The 20,199-nt window shown below is 42.7% G+C and overlaps 1 protein-coding gene across 5 annotated transcripts in view; it reads right to left on the bottom strand.

Moving 5' to 3' along the window:
* The window catches only part of SOCS6 (suppressor of cytokine signaling 6), a 43,231-nt gene extending 24,419 nt beyond the window's left edge, over positions 1-18,812 (bottom strand). Inside the window, exon 1 of one of the 5 annotated variants that reach the window (XR_008621926.2) lies at positions 18,600-18,775. The gene's annotated coding sequence lies outside the window, so the exon portion shown is untranslated. Of the gene's footprint in view, positions 1-12,639; positions 12,657-16,970; positions 17,174-17,827; positions 18,001-18,599 lie in introns of those variants that run through there. The other 4 variants (XM_034944015.3, XM_008952666.5, XM_055102598.2 and 1 more) reach the window with 4 other exon arrangements.
* Positions 18,813-20,199: the final 1,387 nt, after the last annotated feature.

Genomic DNA, 20,199 nt, shown 5'->3' with positions numbered 1-20,199 from the left:
AAGGACTATATGGGAATACTATAAATCACCTTTTACCAACAAATTAGAAAACTTAAGAGAAAATGGACAAAATCCTAGAAAGACACAAATTACCAAATCTGACTCAAAAGGAAACAGAGAATCTAAATAGACCTATAACAAGTAAAGAATGAATTGATAATTAAAAACCTTCCTATAAAGAAAGGTCAGGCTCGGGTGGCTTCACTGGTAAATTCCACTAAAGATTTAAACAATTAATACAAATCTTCACAAACTCTTTCAGCTAATAGAGAAGAAAGGAACACTTCACAAGCCATTCTGTGAGGCCAGTATTACCCTGATAACAAAGGCAAAGACATCACAAGAAAACTACAAATCAATATCCATCATGAACACTGATAGAAAAATTCTTTATTATTTTTAGAGACAGGGTCTCATTCTGTTGCCCAGGCTGGAGTGCAGTGATGCAATCATGGCTCGCTGCAGCCTCCATCTTTAGGCTCAAGTGATCCTCCCATCATGGCCTCCCAAATAGCTGGGACTACAGGCACGCACCAGCACACCTGGCTAATTTTTTTATTTTTTGTAAAGCTGGGGTCTCCCTATGTTGCCCAAGCTTGTCTAGAACTCCTGGGCTCAAAGAGTCCTCCTGCCTAGACCTCCCAAAGTGTTGGGATTACAGGCGTAAGCCACCATGCTTGGCCAAAACTTCTTAACAAAACATCAGCAAACTGAATTCAGCAACATATAAAAAGCATTATATACCTTGACCAAATGAGATTGATCCAGGTTGGTTTAACATCAATAACCAATTGATGCACTACAGCATACTAATAAAGATGGAAAAAAACACACATGATCATCTTAATAGTTGCAGAAAGGCACTGACAACACCTATTGATGATAAAAACTTTTTATAAGCTAAGAACAGAAGGAAACTTGCTCAAACTAATTAAGGACAACTATGAAAAACCTACAGCTAACATCATACTTAATGCTGAAGGGCTGAATGCTTTGCCACTAAGACTGGGGGCAAGACAAGGACATTTGCGCTCACCCCCTCTACTCAATACTGTACTGGAGGTTTGAGCCAGTGGAACAAGAAAAAAAATGCATACAAATTGGAAAGGAAGAAATATAACCATCTTTATTCATAATTGACACAATCTTAGTTTTTGGCTTTCTTTCTTTTTTTTTTTTTTTGAGATGGAGTCTCACTCTGTCACCAGGCTGGAGTGCAATGGCACGATCTCAGCTCACTGCAATCTCCGCCTCCCAGGTTCAAGAGATTCTCCTGCCTCAGCTCCCAGTAGCCTCCCCAGTAGCCTCCCTAGTAGCGTGCGCCACCACACCTAGCTAATTTTTTGTATTCTTAGTAAAGACAGGGTTTCACCATGTTGGCCAGGATGGTCTTGATCTCCTGACCTCGTGATCCACCCACTTCGGCTGCTTTTTTGTGACAGGATGTCACTCTGTCACCAGGCTGGGGTGCAGTGGCATGATCACAGCTCACTGCAGCCTCGACCTCCTGAGCTCAACCAATCTTCTTGCCTCAGCCTTCCAAGGAGCTTGGACTACAGATGCATGCCACCACACTTAGCTAACTTTTAATAGAGACAGGGTCTCCCTATGTTTCCCAGGCTGGTCTTAAACTCCTAGGCTCAAGCGATCCTCCAGCTTTGGCCTCCCAAAGTGCTGAGATTATAGGCATAAGCCCCCACGCCTGGCCAGCTGACAAAATCTTATACGTAGAAAAACCCAAGGAACTCACACAACACACACACACACCCCCACACACCCACCCTACGAGCCTACAAACCTAGCAACAATAAAACGACTAGCACACCAAAAGTGAATTAAGAAAACAATTCTGTTCACAAAATATAAAATGACTGAGGAATAAATTTAACACATGTAGTACAAGATTCATACAGTCAAAACTACAAAACACTGCTAAGAGAATATAGAGATTCTAAATAATTAGAGATTCCATGTTTTTGAACTGGAAGATTCAATATTATTAATATGGCAATTCTTCCAAAATTGATCTATAGATTCAAACAATCCCTATCAAAAGCTTAGTAAGCTCTTTTTTATATTAATTGATACAATATTCCTAAAATTTATATTGAAATGCAATTTTGAAAAAGAACAAAGTTACACTATCCAATTTCGAAAGTGCTTATAAAACTATAGGAATCAAGACAGTGTGCTGCTGACATAGAGACTGGCATACACATCACAGAATAAAGGAGTCTGGAAATAAATCCTTACATTTATAGTCGACTGATTTTCAAGAAACGTCCCAAGACAAGTCAATGAGGAAAGTCTTCTTGACAAATGGTGCTGGGACAACTGAATAACTAAAAACAAAAATGTAAACCCTTACTTCACACCATAGGTAAGAATTAAGTCAAAATGGATCATATACCCAAATGTATGAACTAAAACTATAAAACTTTTTTTTTTTTCTTTTTGAGACGGAGTCTTGCTCTGTTGCTCAGGTTGGAGTGCAGTGGCGCGATCTCGGCTCACTGCAACCTCCACCTCCCGGCTTCAAACAATTCTCCTGCGTCAGCCTCCCGAATAGCTGGGATTACAGGTGCATGCCACCATGCCCGGCAAATTTTTGTATTTTCTTAGTAGAGACTGGGTTTCGCCATGTTGGCCAGACTGGTCTCGAACTCCTGACCTTCAGATCCGCCCACCTCGGCATCCCAAAGTGCTGGGATTACAGGCGTGAGCCACCGCACTCGGCCATGAAACTATAAAACTTCTTTAAAAAAACTTTGTGACTCTAGTTTGGACAAAGAGTTCCTGGACACAATACCAAAAGCACAATATATAAGAGAAAAACTCTGCTAAGTTAAACATCATTAAAATTTAATAACTAAAATTTAAAAGTGTTTGTGTTTCAAAACAAACCATTAAAAGAAAGATAAGCCACAGGCTAGAAGAAAATATCTGTGTATCATATCTTCTAAGCCACAGGCTAGAATATCTGTGTATCGTAACTGACAAGAGATGATACCAAGATATAAATAAAACCTAATTTTTTAAATGAGCAAAAGATGTGAACAAACCTTTGACCAAAGACAACACACAAATGGCTAATAAGCACACGAAAAGGTGCTTAATAGTATTAGTCATTCAAAATGTAAATTAAAGCCACAAAAAGATACCACTGCACAACCACTATCATGACAATATCATGACAAAGGCAGGGATGCAGAGAAACCAGAAACCTTATACACTGCTGGTGGGAATGTAAGATGGGTTGGCTTTTAAGCAAAGGTTTTTTTTCCCCGATTGCGGGAAAGTGATGATTGAAGTGTGTGGCTAAATATAGAGAACAAAAAAATTTAATCACATGGCAGGTAAACTTCAGACCCCTAGAAATCATTCTGTATCAGTTCATACAGATCATCCTGTGTCTTTTCTCTTTTTTCTTTACTGTTGCATTGACCTTGTATCTTGACTTTTTATTCTTTTTCTAGTACCTGAGGATCAGAAGTTTCTCCATTTTATTTTAGTCAAATTTATCAGTTTACCTTTACTATCTGCCCCTTCTATTGTCTTAAAAAAATTCATCTGACATTGAGATCATATATCCTCCTGTATTTGCTGTAAAGAAGTTTTGGTTTTCATATTTAAGTCCTTGATTAAATCTAGTACTGATTTATGTGTGAGGTAGGTAAGGATTTACATTTTTCCACACATACAACCAATTCACTCAACACATTTATGGAAAAATATTAACCCTCACAAGAATCAGAGATATACAAATTAAACTATTAACAATATGATTTTCCAAAAGTCAAATCAGCAAAGATTTTTCTAAATGGTTGTATTGATTGCCTGAAAGTGTCTTTTTTAAAAAATTTATTATTATTAGTTTTTTGAGAGTCTCAGTCTGTCACCCAGGCTGGAGTGCAGTAGTGCAATCTCAGCTCACAGCAACCTCTGCTTCCCGGGTTCAAGCGATTCTCCTGCCTCAGCCTCCTGTAGCTGGAAATACAAGTACATGCCACCACACCCAGCTAATTTTTGTATTTTTAATAGACATGGGTTTCACCACGTTAGCCAGGCTGGTGTCAAACTCCTGACCTCAGATGATCCACCTGACTCAGCCTCCCAAAGTGCTGGGATTACAGGTGTGAGCCACCGCGCCCAGCTGAAGGATCTTAATACAGCCATAAAAATTAATTTGGCAATATGCAACTGAAAAAAACCATACTCCTTGACCCAATAATGCTGTTTTTATAGATATTAAAGAAAAAAACATAAAAATATTCCCTGGATCATTATTTATGACAAAAAGTAAATTTAAATTTAAAAAATTGGAAACATCCTAATTTCCAACAGTATGAGTAAACAAAATCCTGGCACATTTACACAATGGAACTTTAGAGAACCAGTGAAATTGATATTTATACAGAGTTATAAATAACATGAGGGGAAAATTCATATTGTTCGTTTGTTAAGTGCAAAAACACAGGAAACAAAATTATATGTATGTGGTTCAATTACACAGAAAGAATAGGGAGGAAAACTGGACCACAAAGTACAGCAGAACTGTTAACTGGATGGCAGAATTTTTGTAAACATTATTTTCAAAACATCCTATAATGAACATGCAGTGTTTTTATAAGAATAAAACCTGTGAGCTTGTTTGTTCTTACTTTTTTTAAAGGAAATGGTTGAGTAAATCCATTAAAAATGCAGGGCCTTTTCTTGGCTTTCAGTTATACCATGACTGCCAAACAAAAAATAAATCAAAAGATGAGACTATTGGGTTTTTTTGTAGCTTTTTGTTTTTAACTATTATTCTTTGGCTTTGGTAGAACCTAGACAGCCTCCTCCTCTTTACCTGCTCAAAATAACTTTTTGCAAATCTGACTTAAATTTTTTTTTATACTGGTGTATATATATATACAGTTAGGAACCAGCCTTGAATATTCAAAGTCTAAATGACAAGAGTGATAAGCCTACCAGCTTTTCAAGACCCTCTTCCCTTCCTACTCAGCTTATATTCCACAATTCATCACTGTAATCATTTCCTTGTGTATACTTCTATTCCCTTCCACTACTCTCCTGAAAAACTCTCTTGGTAAAACCATATTAGTAAATTCAACTCCGCTTATGTCATGCCTGCACCCATAGAGCTAAATAAGGCTGGAGAAAAAGAGAACTGGTCTGATGGGTCTCACTTTGTAGTCAAGGCCATGACCCGCAGGTGGGTCCTTAATGCTGTCTGGAAATCAAACTACTTTTCCCTGGTCCATTCTTCTCCTTCCCGGCCTACCATTTCACACCTTCCCTCTCTTTTCTCCACCCCTGGAACACTCCCATTACCCCTGGAACACTCCCTCATTTAATATCGCAGCAGATGGCCCAACTTCCTATTTCACCGAGAAAAGGAACGACATCAGAAGACCTTGGACTCGGCTCCCATCTACCTACTCAGCACCATGTTTCCATCTACTCCATTCTGCTACCTTGCTCAAGGGCCCCCACCGTCAGCTGGCACACTTAATCTCCCAACAATTTCCCCACTCCACTGGCTCATTCCTGAAAATGTTATTTCTCATATATAAACAAACTTGTGGGGACCCCACCTTCCTCACCAGCTGCAGCCCCATCTCTCTGATTCCCTTTGCAGCAAAATGCCTTAGGAGAACTGAGTCTACTGATGCCCACGATTCCTCTCCAATCTTCTCTGACACCCACACCAAAGCCTTCTCTACCAATCATCGCACAGAGCAGCCTTTGCCTAGCGTGAGTTCACAGTCCTAATCTTAGAGGCACTGTGTGACCACTGACCACTCCTTTTCCTTTCATATCATTTTACCTCTTTGCTAAGCACACCACACTCTCACGGTCCCTCAGTCTGACTCCTTTGCTAGTTTCCCTCTGGAGTCTTAACAGGAGTGCCCCAGCACTCAAGACTTTGGTCCCCTCTTCTCCACCTGTGATTTCACTCATGCTCATGACACTGTATAGCATCGATGTGCCCTACACTCCCAAATTCTCTCTCTTCATTTACAGACCAGTTATATTCAGCTCCCTTCAGGATACTGCCACTTTGATGTCTTGCAGATATCTGAAACTTCACAAGTTCAAAACTAAACTCGGGTTGTTTCCCACCCCACCCCCACACCAGCCCCACTTGCAGGTTTAAATCTTCTCTATCCTACTTCCATTTCCGGCTACTCTACATTCTTCCAATGATCAGATCAGAACATTCAGAATCACCCTTGGCTCCTTTCTTTCTCTCATTCCTCATCCAGTATGTCATGAAATCCCAATTTCAGCTACCTCCAAAACATATGCAGAATCCAACTACTTTTTGCCACTATACTAGTCCAAGCTACCATCCTCTTTCTCCTGCATTATGGCAATACCTCCTAATAAGTTTCCTTGCTTTCTTTCCCCTGCCCCATTCTATTCTCAACAGGTCTCAGCAAACTGGGACAGATGCTGACACTCTGGCTACTACTGTAATAAGGTCCTTTATCTCTGACCCAAGAGTCTTATGTCTTCTGCCAGCATCCAACTGGTAGCTGGCTAACTGGTGAGCCTGCCTTTGAGCCTGTGTTGAAGGCAAAAATCTCAGACATTTCACACTTCTCGGCAACTGCATTCAAACATAATAAATATTTACAACTACATAAAAACAGAATTACATTTGCATAATAAATGGAATACAGTTGCTTTGACTTCTTTCAGGGCCCTTAGCTCTTACCACAGTAACCTCTAATTGAAATGCAATAGGAACACTGCATGGCTACAAAGGTAGATTAAAAAAAGTTAAATATAGCCAAATTAAGAAAAATGAACTTAAAGTTGCCAAATAATTTAAACTTAAATTAAGAATAAATTTATATTTACAACAAAAGTTCTAATAAATTTTCAAGTGATTCACTCCTACTTTATAGGCTATTGACACAAAAATATGGAGTAGCACTAGCTTAAATTTCCGGGGGGATACTAAGTGAATCTCCATATAAAATACATGATAATCTCTAAATCATGTCCAGTTCTAAAAGCTTCTGACTCAATGAAAATAAAAATATGTACAGACTTAGATATCTAACCAGCAATGAACAACTTTCCCATGAGCATTTCTAAGCATCCTTCACTGTAATTGTATTCAATGCATTCTTATTCAATTATTAAACTGAATATGAAACAAATATTCATAACGTCAATCATGTAAAAATGCTTTTTGTGTTGGCTTATAAGAATTGATTAATGAGGCTGGGCGCGGTGGCTCACACCTGTAATCCCAGCACTTTGGGAGGCTGAGGCTGGCAGGTCACTTGAGGTCAGGCGTTCGAGACTAGCCTGGCCCACATGGTGAAACTTTGTCTCTACTAAAAAAATACAAAAACTAACCAGGTGTGGTGGTGGGTGCCTGTAATCCCAGCTACTTGGGAGTCTGAGGCAGGAGAATCACCTGAACCCAGGAGACAGAGGTTGCAGTGAGTCAAGATCATGCCACTGCACTCCAGCTTGGGCGAGAGAGTGACTAAGTCTTAAGGAAAAAAAAAAAATAAAGAATTGATTAAATGACTGCACACCTCTCCTTAATTTTTTAATTCAGATTTTAACAAGTTGCATTTAAAAAGTAGTACACATATACGCCAATTCATCACTGTCTTTATACGTATACGGTCATCCCTCGGTATTCATGGGGGATTGGCTCCAGGAATAACAGAAGCTATGAATGCTCAAGTCCCTTATATAAAACGTCATAGTATTTGCATATAACCTATGTACATCCTCCCCATACTTTAAATCATCTCTAGATTATTTATAACACCTAACACAAGTGTTATATAAATGGTTATATTATTTTTTGTTGTCTTATTTGCACTTAACCAATTCAAAGAAATGTGATATAAGACATATTTCATCTTTGTCTCTAGTTCCTGGCACAGTTCCTATATCTTTGGGATTTCCTGAGATAGAAATATTTTTTATTGTTCAAAACAAGCCCCTTTCAATCACAACTGTTAATGCTAACGCTGTGATTAAAAGCAGCCCTCCTAGATGGCCTCTGGATGGGGCTGGTCACCCAGAGACCCAGTGCCTAGAGTGTGGAACTTTCAGCCCCGACCCCCCGTCCCTATCCTGAAGAGAAATGAAGAGAAAAGGAAAGGATTAGAGATTGAGTTCTACAGAAACTCTAACTACAAGATTTGGGGACCTTGCGCACACAAGGGTGAGCTGGGCAGAAGGCCACCCTAGGAGGGCACAGAAGCTCCACGTCCCCCCGTGCTTGCTCCGTGCACCTCTTCTACTGGGCTGCTGCTGAGTTGTGCCCTTAATAATAATGTTTTCCTGAGTTTTATCCAGCAAATTATCTAATCTGAGGAGGTAGTGGGAACCCCTGATTTGTAGCCAGTCGGTCAGAAGTATGAGAGGCCTGGGACTTGTGACTGGCATCTGAGGACGGGCGGGGCAGTCTTATGGGACTCAGCCCGTTGCCTGTGGGGACTGTACTTACTCTGGGTAGGGTCTGAATTCACTGAAATGTTGGACTCAGTTTTCTTTTTTTGTTTTTAAGACGGAGGGTCGCTCTTGTTGCCCAGGCTGGAGTGCAATGGCATGATCTTGGCTCGCTGCAAGCTCCGCCCCCCGGGTTCAAGCGATTCTCCTTCCAGCCTCCCAAGTAGCTGGGATTACAGCATGTGCCACCGTGCCTGGCTAATTTTTGTATTTTTAGTAGACACGGGGTTTTGCCACGTTGGTCAGGCTGGTCTCGAACTCCTGACCTCAAGTGATCCACCCACCTCGGCCTCCCAAAGTGTTGGGATTACAGGTGTGAGCCACCGCACCCAGCCTGGACACTCAGTTTCCACACTCAAGAAGTGGTTGTTGGTGTTGGAAACACATCACAAGAAATAAATCAGCCTTTTATCTTTACCACTGTGTGTATCAGGCCTGAGACTCCTATGAAATAACTATGACACTTTTCAACAAATTAATATAGGTATCTTAACTCTAAATCAGTGGAGACCTGGGCAACATTGATAATGGAAATCATTTGCACACTGAAAAGACAGCACCGCAACTTACTACTAGTAAGATCCTTAATGATGTCCACATCTGCAACCTTATTGGCTAAGGTATAATTACAGTTGGTGGCTTAGAAACAGCTATTGTAATACTTTCTGATATATATATAATACATCCTGACCTCCAGAATGATAAATGTAAAATACTATCTTATATATAGTTCTTTTAATACCATTCACCTATATATGATCATAGCTGACAATGACAAATTAAAAAACAATTATTTAACATTTTAATGTAAACAAAATGATTTTAACTAAAAATATAGCAAATTCCCTAAAAATCTCACCACATTAATTGTCTATGAAAAAGAATGACCTCATGAATTATAAACTACCAAGTAGGTAAGATTCTTTCAGAATTTGACAAATTATGAACAAAGATGTTTTGTTTTTATTCTGTACTGTAGCAAAGTGTTTTAATAGTTTCTTCATTGCCTTTTTTAAGACTAAAAGTAATTTGTTTATATATTAAAATATCTTAAATGTAATGAACTACTAAAGCAAAAATATCTAACTTGTGAAAGGCAACATGCATGTAAAACTAACTGAAAAATAACACAACTGTTATGACTGCTCTCAGGGCCTTCAGATCAACACAAAAGCTCTAATTTAAAGAGCAATTTGCCCATTATTCAAATGCTTTCACATAGAACATACAAGATTTTGTCATTCAATTTGCAGTAGAGAATTTGAGTTTTCAGTTAAAATAATCTTTTCCCCATTTCTAAAGTACATCCAAATGAAGAATGGAGTTTTAAATAGCAGATTTGGGGAACAAAAAGTAATCCACATGAAATTTGTTATTAAATGTACATTAAGAGCCAACATAAACTTCATTCATTGATCATTAGCGCTGAAGGGAATCTTGGAAAGCAATAATTATTCAATTTAATAATATATCCCTATTAAGCAAATAATATAAAAATCTTACAAGATGAAAAGATTACTTGTATTATAAAACAATAATCTGATTGCCAAAAGTAACCATGTATTGTGGGTTCCCAAAGATGCGATCTCTTGATGCTTTTAAAATAGTCCAAAGTAAAATAATTATGTTACCACCCACTACAGATCAGCAGGCATTTCATCGACTAAGTTAATTGAACTCAGTGACACAGATGTGGCTTCACGAGAGCACTAACTGAAAACACTACTTTTATTTAAAGAAAAAAATAGATCTGGTTTTCCCCAAAAACGAAGGGTTTAATATTCACTGATGCTAGCAAAACAAACAAAAACTGTTTAAAACAAGGAAAAAAAACCCTCCTCATTAAACATACACTTCTTTATCTCCATCATTCCCCAAAAACACAGGAACGAAGAAAATCACAAAGCGAATTACGGCAGATGACAACAGTGTTAAGTGGCTAAAACAAACTGGAGTAAACCAAAATCTAAGACTGCTGGAAAGGAAGACAACGAAAAACCAGCCTGAGAAAAGGTTTCACAAATCTGAACTGAGAGGCGGATGCTATTTGTTTAAAAAAGAGGGGGTGAGGAGAACAGTTAGAAAACAAAACTCCCACAGCCAAAAAGTAAACATTCAATAAAAGAAAAATTGAGGGAACTCCCCTCCAAAGAACAACAACAACAACAACAACAACAAACTGACAAGAAAAATGGAGAAAAAAGCTAAGAAAATAAGTAGACGGATTTAGGAGTTCCTATGTCCAATGAAGAAGAGCTTAAGACAGAAAAAAAAAAAAAAAAGAAAGAAAGAAAATGAGAAAATGAAAGGGAAGAAATTATAAAAGTCATTTTAGTAGTTTTCCTAGAGCTGAAAAACACAAGTTTATAGACTGAAAAGCTCTGTGGAATGCTCAGCACATCCAAAGTAGAAAAGAACAATCACCAGACCCACCATGGTAAAATGTTAGTATTTAGGCAATGACACAAAAGTCCCCCAAAAGCTTCCAGGGGGAAAAGAAATGGCTTACAACTGCCTGGGAAACTGGCGGCATGTGACTTAACAGTAACACTGAAAACCGGACGACAACGGAGCAATGCCTGCAATATTCCAAGAGGAAACACACTTACAACTATGACCCCCACTGACAGTTCAATGACTCTCCTTGTGCCCTTGCACGCGTCTGGAATTCTTGCAGGGACTAGGCCTGGTTCTGGCCTATGGTGACCAGCGTGCGACCTGCAGATACACCCACATCCGCCATGGGGACAACAGACAGGAACTGTAGGTGAAAGCAGTTTGGACCCAAAGGAAGAGGCCAAGGGAGGCGGCGTCCACAGCAGACTTTGTGAAAGCAAGACACAGACCTCTATTCATGCACTGAGATTTCAGAGTTAATTTGTCACTGCCAAATAACTTATTTGATCTGAACTAAAATATTAACCTGAAATTTATACACAGCCAGGCATACACCAAATACTTAGAACACAGACATTTTCTGACACACAAGGCTCAAAAAAAAAGTATCATCTTCCCCATCACCTTTCACAGGAAGTCACTAGGAGGATGAGCTTCAGCATATCAAGGAGGTAAACTAAGGAACTGAAAACAAGGAACCCCACTTGGGAAGGAGAAAAGAATTTCTAAGTTGACGGTAGAGGCTCCTGTGATTCGTCCTGTTTTAGATACTGTTCCTGCCTTCTGTATCTTTCTCCAATCAAACACACGTCACCCTGCAAGAGCCAGCTCAACTGTAACATCCTCCAGGAAGACACAAATCCAAATTCCCCAGTTCCCAGGATTAAATTAAAACCTTAAGCATCAACAGCAAGAAGGGCTGCCTACACCAGAGTCCACTCTGAAATCGACTACTAATGTGGTGTGTGACTCTGGGCAGATGCCACCCTGCGTAGACCCAATTTCCTCATCTGCGCAAGGACGAAGATAATCTATCATCAGAGCAGTTCCTTCCAGCTCTAAAATGCAGTAATTCTGCTGCAAATGTATAAAATCACTAAAATCCTACTGAAATTCTCTGCACTGGTATTTGCTTACATTTTCTGCCAGTCTGTGATATTTGGCAATAATGTTATTTCCTAAATATGTCACTTTTCTTTTTTAACTTTAAAAGCAATGTCAACAAACAAAAATGACTATTGTCTGAGGGATGGTAATACATTACTGAAAACCAAAATTAAGCTTTAAAAACAAACACCATTATTATACACATCACAACAAACTTTAAACAAGTAACATACAGATACAGTAAAAATCTACCAGTAAGAATTCATCTGACTTTCAAAGCATGCTAACCCAGCTGCTTCAACCATCTAGCATATTATTGATATGGTCAGAACAATGTGTACCACAAAAATCACTGTAAGTGCCACCATAAACAGCACCAAATAATCGGCTACCCAGAGCGCTGGGTAAAAATACCTTGTCTAAAGATTAACACTGAACTATTGAAATTGTTTTTGATGGAAATCTTATCTAATAGGAGCCATACATTCCTGTCTTCAAAAAGGTATTTTAAGCGCAAGTGTGTATATTAAGTATAATCTCAGACTGTCACAAACTGCTGTATATAAATGGATGCCTCTCCAGATGACCAAATTTATCTGCTGGAAAATTTCAGGATGGCATAATGACACCATTAGGACTTACTGATGTTCAGATTACTGCCTGCCTTCCAGGCCTTCAGATATATCCTGTCTTCTTTCTTTTCTTCTCTATACTCAAGAGTCCGATGCTATGGAAAATAAGATAATCATCACTCCCCAGTCTCCAAGTGTGATGCCCTTTTAACAATTTTAGAAAGTATTTTAGTGTGTTCGCTGTTAGGAGTGATAAAACAGTATCAGAACAAACATAATCAGAGCAGAAGGCTCTGCAGAGAAGGCAAGTGCGGCATCTTTTTTGTTCTCGGTCTCCCACCAATGAACTGCAATGACCCCACAGCCAGGTCAGGCAATTGCTGCTAACACTGTGACCACCTGTAATCCTTACCAGTCTAGCAGCTTGCACTAGCAATCCTTCTGAAGGTGCCCATTCACTTACTGCTTTCATTTCCATTTCTCTTGCTCCTTTGGTCTCAAACCCTTTTCCCACATTAGGCTTCCTTAACAAAAACACTCAAGTCTAACACAGGTGTGGCTGATTAATCAGAATACTACTTTTGACTAGTCAGATTATGTTTTAAATTAATAGTAATAATTACTTTAAATAGGAATTATTACCATTGTTATATATTATAAAAGAGGGGGTGAGGAGAACAGTTAGAAAACAAAACTCCCACAGCCAAAAAGTAAACATCCAATAAAAGAAAAATCGAGGGAACTCCCCTCCAAAGAGCAACAACAAAAAAAACTGACAAGAAAAACGGACTCCTACTCAGTGGCCAGGCCCCCTGGGATGCGTCAGGGACACAGAAAAGAATTAATAGTAATAATATTAATAGTAATAATTACTTTAAATAGGAATTATTACTATTACTTTAAAACATAATCTGACTAGTCAAAAGCAGTCAGATAAAGGAGTAGAATACTAAAGTATTAGCACTTGTTATATTTCAGGCACTTAATACACTAACATGCATTATCTCATTCCATTTTCTTTCTTTTTTTTTTTTTTTTAAACGGAGTCTCGCTCTGTTGCCCAGGCTGGAGTGCAGTGGCACAATCTCGGCTCACCACAACCTCCACCTCCCAGGTTCAAGCAATTCTCCTGTCTCAGCCTCCCGAGTAGCTGGGACTACAGGTGTGTGCCACCATGCCCAGCTAATTTTTGTATTTTTAGTAGAGACGGGGTTTCACTACGTTGGCCAGGCTGGTCTCGAACTCCTGACCTCCTGCTCCACCTGCCTCAGCCCCGCAAAGCGGTGGGATTACAGGCGCGAGCCACCGCGCCCGGCTATCTCATTCCATTATCACACCAGCTCTGAGAGAAACATCATCATTATTATATACGTAAAGGAACAAAAACCTAAGTTTTTTTTTTGTTTTAATCTACCCTATAAAATTGAAGTGCTGAAATTCAAACCTAGATCTGCATCCCCACGAGAGACTGTCTTCCTTAGTTAGCATGGAGGGCTTCTAAGTCTCTGGCTTTTCTAATTCCAAAGGAGTTTTTCCTTCTGGCTTAATTCTACACCAGAAAACTGAGGATACCAGGAGGTTTCAGATAACTGAGGTTTCACTTTACTAAGCTATGTAAGCAGGAGAAATGGGTTTTGGGATGGTGACTTTCTATACACTATACATGACTATACTTCCAGAAGTGAAAGAGATCTGGGCGTCTACACTGCCAGTCAGTCTGGTACTTGAGTCACTCAGACACACATCATAGCTCTACAGGCAGTGACAGTTGTCTCTCTGTGGGGCTGTTGGGGCCATGTAATGATAAGGACTTTGGTTTTATTAGTGCTATGATTTACTCAGCCAGGCAAGCAGACCAGCTCAGAAAAGGACAAACGACATGAAATACCAACAACTTTCTAACATGTACACAGCCTTTAAGGTGTAGATAACAACATGAAAACCGCAAGTACTTTCTGTATACCCACACCCCTCCTACTCAGTGGCCAGGCCCCCTGGGATGTGTCAGGGACACAGAAAAGAAGGACCACAGTAGACATTCTGCCCTCATAGAACTTATTTGGGGGGGGGGAGGCGGGGGAACAGCAGAAACAAGTAAACAAAGTAATTACAGACAATAATAGAGGTTATGAAGGAACCACACAAGTCAATTACTTGGGATTACTGAAGGAGCCGTAAGGTAGTCAAGGAAGTCTTCTCTGAGGTGGTGATGCTCTGAGGTGGTGCCACTGGCATTAAGATCTGAGAATGAACCAACCACAGGAGCCACCGAAGGACACTGTAGGCAAACAGAACTACTGTGTCAAAGGTGGCGGAGCAGGAAGCAGCTTAGATTGTTGAGGAACGGAAAGGCTAGGGCAGAACCCTGGTAAGGCAGAGATGGTTGCTCAAGATGAGAATTAGGGAGAAATGAAAACACATTTCAGAACTAGGCAGAAATGTTATAGTCGATGAGGAAGAGTTTGGATCTTTGGCTGGGCACAGTGGCTCATGCCTGCAATCCCAACACTTTGGGAGGCAAAGGTGGGAGGATCACTTGAGCCCATGATTTCAAGACCAACTGGGCAACATAAGGAGACCCCATCTCTACCAAAAATTAAAAAAAATCAGCTGGGCATGGTGGCATGCACTTGTGGTCCCAACAACTGGCGGAGGGGGTGCTGAGGCAAGAAGATCGCTTGAGCCTGGGAGGTTGAGGCTGCAGTGAGTCCTAACCGTGCCACTGCACTCCAGCCTGGGCAACCAGAGCGAGATCCCCGTCTCAAAACAAAACAAGAGTTTGGATGTTACCATAAATACATATTCATTATAACTGTGAGATAAATTACTGTCCCCACTTTAGCCCCAGATAAGACTCAGAGGGCATACAGAACGTGTTCAACGTGACAGAGCGGGTAAATGGATGCCCCAACATGTCCAGAGTGTGCAAGGTGAGAACTGAAATCTTACGTGACTTTATCTAAGTATGTCTGTTCTCGAAACATCAAGACCAACGACCACCTAAAAACAACTGCCCCAACGAAGTAAAATGTAAGGTTTGTATGGGTGGGTAAAGACCTGAAATCAGTTTAAGTAAACTGTGTCCTCAGTCCTAAAGCCATCACGACTTACTAGCTAAACCAACACGCCAAACAGCATAATAAATTACCCATAAAAACATTAATGACAATTTCACTTCAAAACAATATCAAACACATCTTACGTTGTTCCTCTTTTAACAGCTGAACAATTATTTCTATCAATCTAGCCATATAAGAAAGTTTCTCATTTTTATGACATATACTAGTATTTGGAATTTCTCCCTTGTAAAATGAATAATTTTACAAAAGTACTTCGGCACCACAGATGTAAATATAATTTCCAGAATTGGAAGAGGTCATGAGTGCATATTTTTAAGAGAATAACAATAATTGAGTCCCAATAAGCCCATGATAAATTGAAAATATCTTAAAGTCAAAACTCACAGTGGGTTTATCTGGATGTAAGTCGAAGTGCATACTAAATGTGTATCGTTTTTGCTCCATCAAAAAGTCAAAAAGTCCAAAATTGGGGACCATCTATATGTTTGGACTTTTAAATAAGATCACACCTCTATGAGCAAAATAAAAGATATGATCAATAACCCAAAAGTTTCCTGAAAACTGGCCATAATGGAGAAAACTAGCAAGATTTTTCTCTAAGGAGTGTAGTTACACAAGAAGGCTTAAGAGGACACTTGCAGGCTGGGTGTGGTGGTTCGTGCCTGTAATCCCAGGGCTTTGGGAGGCTGAGGTGAGAGGATCTTGAGGCCTAGAGTTTGAGACCAGCCTCGGCAACACAGCAAGACCCCACCTCTCCAAAAAACAATCAGCCAGGTGTGGTGGCACATGTCTGTGGTCCAAGCTACTCAGGAGGCTGAGGGAGGTGGATCACTTGAGCCCAGGAGTTCAAGGCTGCAGTGAGCCATGATTGCACCACTGCACTCCACTCTGGGTGACAGAGGAAAAACAAAAAAGAAGATACTTGCTTTCTGTTTCCTAAAAAAAAGGGGGGCCATTAAAAAGAACACCTTTTCCAGTTCTAATGCAAGAATGAAGAAAAACACTGGAAGGCAAAATGACTAGAAACCCAGTCAGTACAGCACCATTTTCCACCCTACGCCCAGTCAATGGCTCTCAAATTCCTTCCCTGCCACTCCCTGCGGGGGGGGGGGGGGGGGCACCAAGAGAGGGGGTCATGGGATGACCCGAGGGTGTGCGCTTGGGTGGGAGGCCCTGCTGAAGAGAAAGGGGCAAGACTACCAATTTAGAGGGTAATTTAGAAGATAACGATAAAGGTAAGAGAGAAACAGTGTTTCAAAAGAGATGCTGAATGGAGTTCTAAAAAAGTATAGATTCGGGTGAATACCTGGCTGACCCTTACCCAGGCACAAGCGGAAAACCCTGGCCAAACTCCAGATAGAAGTTCTTCTAGGAATCCTTATCAAATCCACTGTCCACGAACCAGGTTCCTCCAAGGCACCAAGGCAGGCTTAGGGAGGGTGTTTGAACAAAAGGGTTAAGGCCACATATTTAATTTAGAGCTGAATGGATCCTAGACCTTACCATATCCACGCGTGCACAAAACCCACTAGGAGGAGAAATTAGAAAGCCCACGGAAAAGTATTACAGACTTTTTTTCCGGTTTTTGTGAAACCTGGTGAGCAATGCCATTCGTGTTTTTAAGTAAGGCTGTCCACAGCATTAAATATTACAATTAAGATTCGTTCATTCAAGTAAGCTAAATGGATTTAATGTTGTGGTAGTTGGTTAAAAACACGTCAAGATAAATCGCTACCTTCAGTGGTTGAGAAGATGTCAGATATTTTATCTTGAAGTAGAACGTTTACTTTTGTTTGATTCCAAATGTATCTTTATCCCAAGGAACACAGTAAATTTAAAATGTCTCTGGGAGACGTTCAGTGTGTACTTCACGTTATTTCTGTCATTACTGTGTTCTCTGTCCTCATGCACAGTGCATGCTGCCTTATCCGGGCAGACGTTGCAGAAACATTTGTTGAAATGAATTCAACATTATTTATTTTGCTACCGGAAGACTGAGTCCCGCCACATATTCCCACCTGGCCCTTCATTCCAAACAGTGGGGATGGGAACCCCAATTTCACATTCCAACTGAACGTTAAGTTGGCACACACACTACTGCACATATCCCAAGTTTTGTGCCAGGATCTGCCCCTGAGAAACGTCCATAATTCTGCTCCGTGAGCCACAAGGGTGTACCTGAAGTTGCCAACTCCAGAAGCAAACTGAAAATTCAGGCCCGTGTCGGTCCCAGGAGCGGTTTAAATTCCACAATCGTCCCGTCCCTACACCCGGGTGAGTGCGCGGCCGGCCGGCGGCACCTTCAGCCGCGGAGCAGCCCCGGCCTGCACCTCCACCAGCGCCGGCGCGACCTCGCGGTGGGGCGGGGGCGTCCCCGAGTCCCAGCGCCGCGCCCCAGGCCCGCCCTCGCGCCTGCGGCCTCGCCGCGCCCCGACCCCGAGCCCGAGCCCGAGCCCGCGGAGGTCCGAGGAGGGACCCGGCCGGGGCGCAGAGCCGCGCAGGCCCCGCGCCGCTGCCCAGGCCTCGCGGAGCCCCGGCCTCTCCCCGGCGAGCTGCGGGCAACAAAGGCGGCGGCCCAGGCCGGCGCGCCGCGGCCGAAGAGGCCGAGGGGTCGAGAAGAGCCGCCCGCGGCCGCGCAGGCCTCGGCCCTTCAGGGGCCGCCGCGCCCCGGCCCCGGCTCCCCGGTTTCCGCGTCCCCGCTCCCGGGACTGGCCCCGGCCCTGGCCCCCGCCCGCGCACCCGCCGAGACGGCGCAGGGCCTCGCGCTGACCCAGACCCGCCGCTGCAGCCCCGCGCCCGGCGGCCTCCCTGGCCCGGCCCGCGCCGGATCCGCCCCCTGCACTCCGAGGCGAAAACCAGCCCCGCGGACGGTGCCCCGGACCGCGGGCGAGCCGGAGGCGGACGGCGAAGCCCTGCCCCTGCCTCCCGCCCGAGCTCCCCGGACGCTTACCCGGAGGCGGCCCGGCTCCGCTTCCTCGCCCAGCGCCGGCGCGACTGCCGCGCTCGCCTTCTCCTCTCGGCAACTCCTCCTCCCGCCTCCTTCCTCCTCCTCCTCCAGGAGGGGCGCGCGGCCGCGGCGCCTCGGCCCGAGCGCGGAGCGGGTGCGGAGGAGCCGAGCGGGCCGCCCCGCGCCCACTACTCGGGCCCGCGGCGCAGGCGGGGCGTCGGGGCGCGCGGGGCTGAGGCCGGGGGCCGCGCGGGGCGGGGCGGGGGCCGGGCACTAAGTGGGGGTTCCGAGGGGAGGGGCGCCGGGCCGGGGTCGTGGGGCGGACGGAGCGCGGAGCCCTGATCCCTTGCCCCACCCCCGCGCCCCTCCGCTGGTGCCTGCAGGCGGCCGCTCTTCCCGCCCCCAGAGTCCCTGTCCTGGTTTTTCCTTTGGTGCTTTCCCTCTGGCGGGGGTGGCCCCGGCTAACGCGGAAAGGAAAGTCTCCTCGGCCCCCGGCCCCGCGGATTTGGCGGCTGCGGTCCCTGTCCCCCTGTGGCGGGCGGTCGGACCCCCGCACTGCCCAGGTCCGCTGGGCTCGCGCGGGGACCCCGGCCTCGTCCCCGCAGGGAGGGGACCCCAGGACAGACGCGCGCGCACGCTGTGCAGAGCCACAAGTGGGGAAACCCTCCCCACACCTCGACTAAATTGTGAAAAATGCTTTTTAAAAAACCAAACATTCCTTGTTTCAAGCCATCTACTTTTCCATTTAGTCGTTTTCAGGGAGGTTTTGTACAAGGAATAGTTGTTTGTGCCGCCGAATTCCAAGGTAGTGTGGTATACAAGTTGCATGTTGGGATCTTGACTAATTTCTTTGGAAACTGGCTGAACATACTACTAATGTATAGCAGTACCACAAAAACTTGATTTTTGTCCATAAGAATCAATAGGAAAATTTGTATTTCTCTTACGATGAAAAGTGGTTAAAAAAATGAATATCATTAGTATTTCAATAAAGCTTGGGGGGAGATAAATATTATTAAAATCTAACGAGAATTATTGTGGACTTTAAAAGTTGTGTTTCTTGAATAGTATGGACCTTTTTAAAAGAAAACCGAAAGTACAGAGAAAAAAGGGCTAGAAAAAAAGTCTAAAAAGTTGTTCAGGTATGAGTTGGTACCCGAATTATATCTCAATAAAGTTGTTAGTTACAAAAAAGTTCAAGTCCAGTAATCTTAATTCCTATGTCCAATATACAATCTAGATTTCCCCAAGAAATCTAGATTCATAACAGAAAAGTTGGATCTTTAGGTGATGCAAAGTTGATGTCATGTATCATTCACTATCATTGTCATCTTCAGTTTTTACTTGAATTTATTAATAAAATACTACCATTATTGTTACCGTGATTGAAATGCAACACAATTCTCAAATATCTAATTACAGTGATTGGAGAATGTAGGTTGAAATAGAATTGTCAGAGAAGTTAGTGGGAAACACAACAAACAGTAATTAACGGTGGCTCATGCCTGTAATCCCAGCACTTTGGGAGGCCGAGGCGGGCGGATCACAAGATCAGGAGATCGAGACCTGCCTGGCCAACACAGTGAAACCCCATCTCTACTAA

Source organism: Pan paniscus, chromosome 17, assembly GCF_029289425.2.
Source record: "Pan paniscus chromosome 17, NHGRI_mPanPan1-v2.0_pri, whole genome shotgun sequence".
In the NCBI taxonomy this organism is placed as follows: domain Eukaryota; kingdom Metazoa; phylum Chordata; class Mammalia; order Primates; family Hominidae; genus Pan; species Pan paniscus.
Note: the sequence above shows the minus strand (reverse complement) of the source record. Positions and strands in the feature narration are given on the sequence as shown.